This window comes from Dendropsophus ebraccatus, chromosome 10 (genome assembly GCF_027789765.1).
Source record: "Dendropsophus ebraccatus isolate aDenEbr1 chromosome 10, aDenEbr1.pat, whole genome shotgun sequence".
NCBI lineage: Eukaryota > Metazoa > Chordata > Amphibia > Anura > Hylidae > Dendropsophus > Dendropsophus ebraccatus.
Window position 1 is genome coordinate 21,768,031 of NC_091463.1, and position 9,216 is coordinate 21,777,246.

General features: G+C 42.4%; 1 protein-coding gene across 1 annotated transcript in view; it reads right to left on the reverse strand.

The window, feature by feature from the left end:
- ASB6 (ankyrin repeat and SOCS box containing 6) overlaps window positions 1–4,722 on the reverse strand; it is a 28,120-nt gene extending 23,398 nt beyond the window's left edge. Inside the window, exon 1 of the mRNA XM_069985921.1 lies at window positions 4,523–4,722. The gene's annotated coding sequence lies outside the window, so the exon portion shown is untranslated. The remainder of the gene's footprint in view (window positions 1–4,522) is intronic.
- Between the last annotated feature and the right edge of the window lie 4,494 nt (window positions 4,723–9,216).

Here is a 9,216-nt window from a genome sequence, read left to right on the forward strand (position 1 = left end):
ATGTATAAAAAGGAAGTTGTTCACTGGATGGGTATGCTTGAAAAAGGTGGCGGAGGCCACCGAAACGTCGCATCATATCCTTGTTAATTTGCTGTGCTGAACCTATGTTTTTTATGACGTTTATGGAATAAACCACTGAAGATTTTTTCACTTGAAGTGCTGCTGGACATTGTTTATTGTTTAGCTATTGGTATCGTGGGTCAGATACTATCCGGCTGGCACTCGGACTCTGAAACTGAATGGTGGTGCCGCTGGTAATACGAGTGGATTATCTATCTATCTATCTATCTATCTATCTATCTATCTATCTCCTACCTATCTCCTATCTATCTATCTATCTATCTAAATCCAAGAATTTTGCGGCACATCCGTATAGTGAAAAAAAGTTGTGGTATTTATTGGTACATCAAAAAGCAAGTGCAACGTTTCAGTCTCATCTCGAGACCTTTCTCAAGCAAATACAAACAGTAACTCATATCCTTTTATAGTGTGTAGCAAATCATGATTAACAGGTGATTAGAAGTGATAAGGAGTGATACAAATCTGGTGCATAAAATAGTGATAAATAAGGTTCTATATACTGAACAAATTATGAGATGTGATTACATATGATACACTCAGTGTGTTATACATTCATATGTGTAAAAGTATATTTAAAAATATACTTTTGTGAGTACTTTTCTGATGTGAGCCAGTTGAAGCGCGCAAGCGCGAAACGTCGTTGCTCTTATCTGTGGAACGCACCGCTTGTTTGTACACTGCTCTGTCCCTGAAATAAAGCATCTGATTTTTCGCTCCATTTTGGTGAGTTGCCGTTGTACTTCTACTTGTCTTCAGCTGTTCAGTGGACTCTGGTCTCTTACAATCGGCACCACCGGAGCGGCTATGTGGTATATGGATCGCTGGACTGTTGGAGTGTATTGAGTGTCGTAGTGCCTGCCTTTCTCCCTCTTCCTGTGTATTTGTTACTATATGGGAGAGGGAGCACACAGAGGTCTGTTTAACTGGGAGAGCGCACATCGGGGGTCTATATAAATGAGGGGAGCACACAGGGGGGCTATATAACAGGGGGAGCACACAGGGGGGCTATAGACTAGTGGGGCTTCACAGAGGGGTCTATATACTACTGGGGGCAGCACACAGGGGGTCTATATACTACTTGGGGCAGCAGAATGAGGTCTATATACAACTTGGAGAGCACACAGGAGGTCTATATCCAAGTGGGGGAGCACACAGGGGGCTATATACTACTGGGGGAGCACACAGGGATCTATCTACTACTGGTGGGGCACACAGGGGGTCTATATACTACTGGGGGAACATACAGGGGTCTGTATACTACTGGGGCAGCACACAAGGGGTCTATATAATACTGGTGGGGCACAGAGGAGGTCTATATACTACTGGGGGAACCACACAGGGGTTTATATACTACTGGAGGAGCACACAGGGGTCTATATCCAAGTGGGGAAGCACACAGGAGGTCTATATCCAAGTGGGGGAGCACACAGGGGGGCTAAATACCCCTGAGGGAGCACACAGGGGGCCTATATACTAGTGGGGGAGCACACAGGGGGTATATACAACTGGGGGCAGCACACAGGGGGTCTATATACAACTGGGGCAGCACACAGGAGGTCTATATACTTCTGGGGGAGCACACAGGGGGCTATATATAACTGGGGGAACACACAGGGGTCTATATATTACTGGCGGTAGCGCACAAGGGGTATATACTACTGGGGGCAACACACACCGGTCTATTGTTTTGGAACGTGTGTCGAGGAGGGGGGGGGCAGACATAACTTTGCTTGGGGCCCCAGAAATGCCAAGACCGCCCCTGTTTGCTACACACTATAAAAGGATATGAGTTACTGTTTGTATTTGCTTGAGAAAGGTCTCGAGATGAGACTGAAACGTTGCACTTGCTTTTTGATGTACCAATAAATACCACAACTTTTTTTCACTATACGGATGTGCCGCAAAATTCTTGGATTTATTTAGTGGAGATTTTTATCCAATCTCCGTTGGTTGGCACTCCAGCACTGGAACTGGGAGTGCGCTCTATTGTGGACATTATCTATCTATCTATCTATCTATCTATCTATTATCTATCTATCTATCTATCTATCTATCTATCTATCTATCTATCTATCTATCTATCTATCCAGGGCCGCTTTAACCAGAGGGCACATGGTGCACGTGCACCAAGCCCACTGGTTAAAGGGGCCCACCCTGCGCAGGGCCGGCCTTTGCTCTGTGCGACCATTGCGGTCGCACAGGGCTCCGGCCACCAGCCTGCCAAGGGGCCGACATCGCGAGAGGGGAGAACGGCCTCTTGTGACCGCAGGCAAAGCCCTGGCCACAGGGATGAAGTGATGAGAAGAGGAACGCGCGAACCCAGGTGAGTATAAAGTGTTTTTTTTTTTTTTTAATTTGCTATATGGGAGGGGGGAGCACAAAAGGGGGCTATATAACGGGGGGGGGGGGGGAGGAACAAACAGCGGGGGTCTATATTTCTAGGGGTGCCACGGGGGGGGGGCATGCACGGGGTATATATAACTGGGGGAGCTCACAGGGGGGTATATATAACAGGGGGAGCGCACAGGGGGTATATATAACTCAGGGAGGGCACAGGGGGGCTATATACTACTGAGGGTGCACAAGGGGTATATATAACTTGGGGAGTGCACAGGGGGGCTATATTCTACTCGGGGGTGCATAGTGGGGTATATATAACTGGGGGAGTGCACAGGGGGATATATATAACTGGGGGAGCCCACAGGGGGTATATATATAACTGGGGGAGCCCACAGGGGGTATATATAACTGGGGGAGTGCCCAGGGGGTATATATAACAGGGAGCGCACATGGGGGCTATATACTACTCGGGGGCGCACAGGGGATATATATATATATATATATATATATAACTGGGGGATGCACAGGGTATATATATATATAAATGGGGGGGGTGCACAGGGGTTATATATAACTGGGAAAGCGTACTGTGGGGAGCACAGGGAATATATATACTACTGGGGGGTGCACAGGGGGACTATATACTACTGGGGGGTGCTCAGGGGGACTATATACTACTGGGGGGAGCACAGGGGATATATATACTACTGGAGGGTGCACAGGGGGGTATGTATACTACTGGGGAATGCACAGGGGGACTATATACTACTGGGGGAGCACAGGGGGTATACATACTACTGTGGGTGCACAAGGGGAGTATATACTACTGTGGGAGCACAGGGGATATATATACTACTGGGGGCTGCACGGGGGGTATAAATACTACTGGGGGATGCACGGGGGGTATATATAACTGGGGGAGCACAGAGGAGGCTATATACTACTAGGGGCAGCACCTAGTGGTCTATAGTAGTGGGGGCAGCACACAAGGGGTCTATATACTACTGGGGGGTGCACAGGGGGTATATATACTACTGGGAGCAGCACCTAGTGGTCTATAGTACTGGGGGCAGCACACAGGTGTCTATATACTACTGGGGGCAGCACACAGCTGTGGGGGAGCACATAGGGGTGTAACTACTATATAGGGGGAAAGAGGGGGTAACTACATTATAGGGGGAAAGAGGGGGGTAACTACTGTATAGGGGTACAGGGGACCTTACTACTGTATGTGTTGGAACCAAAAATGTTTCTCTGGCAGATTCTGGAGAGGAGATTCACAGCCAGGGAAGACTTCAAGGTGGCCTAGGCTGGATGGAGTGAAAGAAAAGGTGACAGACTCTGATCCGAGAAGACGCCCCTGGTGAGTAAATGGATGTAACTGTTATAGGGGTGTAGTGATAGTGGTCATGGTGTGGCGGTATTATATAATGGTATCATTGGTGATATTGTTATGAGGTAACTACCGTATGTATTGGAGCTCTTAATACAGTGTGGGGGCATTTTCAGGGGATTATACTGTGTGTGGAGCTCCGATTCTGATAACGCTGGGTTGGGGGGGGGGGGGGAAGGGGGCATTCTTGAGGCCTGTGCACTGGGCCCACCAATGTATTAAAACGGCCCTGTATCTATCTATCTATCTATCTATCTATCTATCTCCTATCTATCTATCTATCTATCTATCTATCTATCTACCTATCTATCTAATGCTTCAAAAATCGCCCACAGCACTCCAGTATAATCAAAGCAAACCTTGAATTTATTTCATAGTGAATACAGCACAGCAAAAAGTCATAAGCGACGTTTCAACGACCTCCGTCGTCTTTTTCAAGCCTGACTACACAACAATAGTGGACCTTCTTATACAGGTGAGTAAATTAGTGTTCAACAGGGATTGGTGCAAAGGTGCACATGGTTTAGGTTTGACAAGCAAACATAGTGCATTAAGGTATAAACATACAAAATGTGACACAATTGTATAAGTGATATATACAGTGATTTAAAAGAAAGCTCGAGCCGGACGTCGGATCATTTTAAAAAAAAGGTCCATAATTACAAGGTATATTGATTTATCCAAATAGTTGTAGCGGTTCTGACTCACCACCAGTTGTGTCAGGACTTGAACTTCGGCAGCAGTGCGCATGTGAGCGCCATGATGGTTAACAAGCAGATGACGACTCCCATCGTCTGTAGTGTAACGATACCATGTTGGGAGTAGTAGTCTTCAGTATCGGTACTAAGGGTAGTCTGTGTGGAGTGGCATAACCCCAGGTACACTGACCCGGTACCGCCACTCTCCCACATTGCATCACCCTTTTCCCGAGTGTGCACAGTCACAAAACCTCTTAGGCAGAACAGTATTTTCGGTACTTGGGACAACTGTGGGATAGCATCACCCCGATTCACATTCCGTGATCCGGTACCGCCTTTCCCCAGCGTCCTGTAGCCTCTCCAGGCCCCTTCCCTAGGACCGTTCAAGAAAGTACTTGACACAGCAACCGCTGTGTGTGAACAGTGACTGTCATTTCCTGCATGTTCTTGAAGAGGAATTAAAAGATAGAGATATAACTTGTGCTGCCTCGGTTCGCCTTGCCATCGGTGGGTGGTCAGTCCGTCCGTTACAATCCAGTATACATATCCACTAGTAATCTATAAAAAATACAAAACAGTAGATTAATAATTTGAAGATCCATAATTGTCATTTAACACCTCAGAAAAAACAGTGTAGACCTGGAGATATTCTAGAGGTTTATATAACCAATTACCTCGTCATATATTTAGAGGTCTTGTATTCGAGATTGAGACCATCCGGACCCAATGCCTCTGTTCTAAATATCCATTGGAGTTCTCGTTTACGTAACAGGAGCTGTCTGTCACCTCCTCTTACAGGCATGTTTACTTTGTCCACTATCATGCACTTTAGGTCATTTTCTCTGTGTCCAGCCTCAGTAAAATGCTTTGACACATCCATCTTCTGTTTTCTAATACTGTATCGGTGTTGTGTTAACCTGGTTTTAAATTCCCAAGTAGTCTCTCCTACATAAATTTTATTACACGGACACATATTACATGGTCTGATTTGCAGGTAAGGAAGTGATTAATTTTAAATTCTCGTTTTGTTTTGGGATGAATAAAGCTTTACCCTTTTACCATATATTTACAGCTTACACATCCCAGACATGGAAAACAACCCATTTTTTTGTGTTCTAAGGTAAGTCTGTGTATCTATTTTCTTTCTAGATATGTTTGTTTTGACTAATTTATCCCGTAGATTACATCCACGTCTATAAGACAGTAGAGGGGCATTCTGAAATTCTGGAATCTCGGGGAAACTCCGTTTTATTATTGGCCAATGTTTGTTAATTATCTGTCCTATTTTAGGGGAAAAGTGTGTATAAGTTGTTATGAAAGGAATGCGTGTTCGTTTATCATCCCTGTTTTTGCTAATGAGTAACGTTTCCCGATCCATACTTTTAACACTTGTTTTACAGTCATCAAGTAATCGTTTAGGATAGCCTCTGTCACTAAATTGCTTACTCATGTTCTCTAAAGTTTTTTCCAGATTATCAGGTTTTTCTACAATCCTCCTTGCACGAATCATCTGACTTTTGGGAAGCGATCTCACCATCTTCCCTGGGTGGCAGCTGTTAAAGAGTAAGGCATTGTTACAATCTGTTGGCTTGGTGTATAGACTAGCTACTAACCTGTTGTCCTCTACTATGACCTGTATGTCAAGAAAATTCATAACACATTGGTCACTAGTAACCGTAAACTTGATGGTCTCGTCAATCCCATTAAGCATTGTTACAAAGTCATCTTTTTATAGATTACTAGTGGATATGTATACTGGATTGTAACGGACGGACTCACCACCCACCGATGGCAAGGCGAACCGAGGCAGCACAAGTTATATCTCTATCTTTTAATTCCTCTTCAAGAACATGCAGGAAATGACAGTCACTGTTCACACACAGCGGTTGCTGTGTCAAGTACTTTCTTGAACGGTCCTCGTGAAGGTCCCTGGAGAGGCTACAGGACGCTGGGGAAAGGCGGTACCGGATCACGGAATGTGAATCGGGGTGATGCTATCCCACAGTTGTCCTAAGTACCGAAAATACTGTTCTGCCTAAGAGGTTTTGTGACTGTGCACACTCGGGAAAAGGGTGATGCAATGTGGGAGAGTAGCGGTACCGGGTCAGTGTACCTGGGGTTATGCCACTCCACACAGACTACCCTTAGTACCGATACTGAAGACTACTACTCCCAACATGGTATCGTAACACTACAGACGATGGGAGTCGTCATCTGCTTGTTAACCATCATGGCGCTCACATGCGCACTGCTGCCGAAGTTCAAGTCCTGACACAACTGGTGGTGAGTCAGAACCGCTACAACTATTTGGATAAATCAATATACCTTGTAATTATGGACCTTTTTTTTAAAATGATCCGACGTCCGGCTCGAGCTTTCTTTTAAATCACTGTATATATCACTTGTACAATTGTGTCACATTTTGTATGTTTATACCTTAATGCACTATGTTTGCTTGTCAAACCTAAACCATGTGCACCTTTGCACCAATCCCTGTTGAACACTAATTTACTCACCTGTATAAGAAGGTCCACTATTGTTGTGTAGTCACGCTTGAAAAAGACGACGGAGGTCGTTGAAACGTCGCTTATGACTTTTTGCTGTGCTGTATTCACTATGAAATAAATTCACGTTTTGCTTTGATTATACTGGAGTGCTGTGGGCGATTTTTGAAGCATTAATTGGAAGTCCTGGTCAAGACTACCTGCTGGCACCAACCTTTTGTTTTTTTGTTGTTCTGCTCAAGATATATAGAGTATCTATCTATCTATCTATCTATCTATCTATCTATCTATCTATCTATCTATCTGTCTATCTTCTATTTATCTATCTGCCTCTTATATGCACATTTGCTGTATGGTTTCTTTTTTTCCCCAAGAAAATAACGCCCATGTTTTCTTCCATAATCCTGAGACGGATCCTTCATATTCAGTCATCCCTGATATATTCCCTGAGTTCCTTGGAAATCTGAAACTTTCAGGTAATCCTAAACTACCCAGTCTAAGGTTACAGCCATGAGAAATGTATGAGCGGCCCCTGACATCTTGTTACCTCCACATTATAGCTGTAACTTATCTGAAATCTAGGCAGAAATCTCAGCTGGACGCAGACGACACATCCCAGCCGTGATAACAGACGCCACCTTCTAATGACAAATCTAAAATCACAATTTTCCCCTGAAAAATTTAATAAAATATATTTATTTTTATTTTTTTATGTTTCGTTATTTTATTATTATTCCAGAAAAACATTAACAAATATTTTCATTGATGCAAGTCTTTTTTCATGGTGAATTCATTCAGCTGCCATCGGCTCGTCTCCATTTCATCAGGTACTTTGGTTTTGTTTTTTTTCCCTCCAGTCCTTTCTACTCATTGTGAACGTTCAGTAATCTTTTCTGTCACAAGGTGGAGATAAAGCATCTCTGATAAGAAATACATTGAGACGTACAATTTCCTTGATTTTAAACCTTACAAATGAGAAAGAAAATTTTAAACAAGGAATGAAAAATATAAAAAAAAAAAAAAAAAAAAAATGATATAAAGAATAAAAATATTAATTTGAACGACAATGATACAAGCAAATATCAGATTTGCCGCTGCTGGCACTTTTTATATGGCAATTTATAACATTAAGGGACACATTCCCTTTTAAAGGGGTAACGTTATTGTTATGATTTTTTAAAAAGTTGTGAAAAGCTAAAATTGTATAAGAAAAGTAATGAATCAATTGAACATAAAATGCATTTGGCTGGTATATATGTATTATCACATAAAGAACAGAAAGACAATAGGATGATATAACAAAATTTGTACAAATAAAGAAATAAATAATTTTTATTGTATACTAAATATTCAAACCAACTACGTTTTCTAGTTTTGACCCAATTCTAGGGCAAAAATGCTGATATTTTAATTTGCCTGTTATCTATATTAACTTTTTCCATCACACTTGCACTCAATTTTCTGATTTTAAATTGATGTTGTTGAGTTGTTTTATGTGTTTTCTCTCACACAGAATTTATGGCATTTTTTTTTAAAAAAACAACAAACAAATAAATGACAACTAAGGTATATAAGCCATAAGAGAAAAGCCATAGAAAAAAAATATTTTCATACAATCTAAAAAATTAGATTTTCGATAACATTTTCATGACATTAACATTTATCAATATTTTAAAGAACAAACTCAGTTGACTTTTTTTTTTGTCATTCGCCGTTTTGTTTTTCGTCACTATCAGTATACTTTTTTGTACTGTAAATTTATAAAAGTTTATACATTTTTGGAATGTGAACATATTGCCCTTACGCGTCTCTAATGATTTTCAAATATCGGCACATCTACAGCCTGGAATTTTCCTTGTGAGTGGTCATGCTGCACGTTGGGTAATAGGTTACAGACAGCAAGCCATTTCTCGGAGTGGGCAAGCTTACACTATGCCCGGGGGGTGAGACATATTAGTAGCGAACTAGGTCACATAACTAAGCGTGACCCTACGTCACCTTGTGTTTTGATTAACCTTTAAAAGTACAAGATGACAAGTTTAACTAAAATGATTAAATAATAGCCGGCTGGGTTGTGCGCTGCAGGGTGTGAGCGCGGAGGCAACGCTAGATTAGCATTGGCCATAAGGGGTTAAGATCAAGCCCCCAAATGCTTTATTTCTGATGCTGTAAAGTTCAAGTTGACAATTGTAGAATAAGC